This window comes from Protomyctophum parallelum (genome assembly GCF_964188405.1).
Source record: "Protomyctophum parallelum genome assembly, chromosome: 5".
Lineage (NCBI taxonomy): Eukaryota > Metazoa > Chordata > Actinopteri > Myctophiformes > Myctophidae > Protomyctophum > Protomyctophum parallelum.
Window position 1 is genome coordinate 38,480,261 of NC_139702.1, and position 867 is coordinate 38,481,127.

General features: G+C 48.0%; 1 protein-coding gene across 2 annotated transcripts in view; it reads right to left on the minus strand.

The window, feature by feature from the left end:
• Positions 1 to 6, minus strand: part of LOC310858856 (uncharacterized protein) — an 18,499-nt gene extending 18,493 nt beyond the window's left edge. For both annotated transcript variants that reach the window (XM_083765145.1, XM_083765144.1), the window contains exon 1: positions 1 to 6. This exon is cut by the window's left edge and continues 179 nt beyond it. The gene's annotated coding sequence lies outside the window, so the exon portion shown is untranslated.
• Between the last annotated feature and the right edge of the window lie 861 nt (positions 7 to 867).

Genomic DNA, 867 nt, shown 5'->3' on the forward strand with positions numbered 1-867 from the left:
CTGTTCAACCACTGCTCACCAGCGAAGGTTAAGCCGCGATGCTTCGTCGCACGACGGTGTCGCGCGCCGAAAACAGCAAAGCTATAAACCCACGGCGGCTCGGACGCGTCTCTGGCGGTGGGCTTGCAGGTCTGCTGTTTTCAGCGCGCGGCACCGTCATACGGTGACGTGTAGGCCGGGCTTCGTTCTGGACGCTACCACTAACCGACTCGGGAGAGGGGCGCGCGTCGTCGCGAGCGGCAACAACAAACAGCCGTTCTCACGAGTCTGTTGATAAGCGTGACAAGTGGACGTTATAATGATATATTTTGTGTGATTAGGGATTCTTTTCCGAATTAAGTTCGCGTGTTATTGCCCGCGGACTGAAATAATACCATGCGTTCCACCCCCCTATGCACTATGCACGAGACATACCTGTGTCCTCAGCCCAGATGAAAAAAAGTTGACCGTTTCCAAGAAGACTGACTGATTAGCTTAAGGTAACTGACAATTTACAAAACAGTAAATTGGAGAAAAGAATATATATAAAATGTTTAGCCAAAGGGAAATTCCATAGAAGGACATTGATTATTGCTGTGAGTGAGATGTTTTCAATTAATGACATATTACACCAATATCCACACTGTACACATTATTGACTGTGAGGGCCCGAGTAGGCTTTGTTGAAAGGCTTTGTTGATTAATGTATTTAAGGCTAAAACGAAGCCTCGTTGTCTCTTGTTCGTCCTTCCTCTGTGCGTGCACTCAGCCACGAACACACACGCACACGCACACACACACACACACACACACACACACACACACACACACACACACACACACACACACGCACACACACACACACACACAGGTTGATTAATTGGTTAA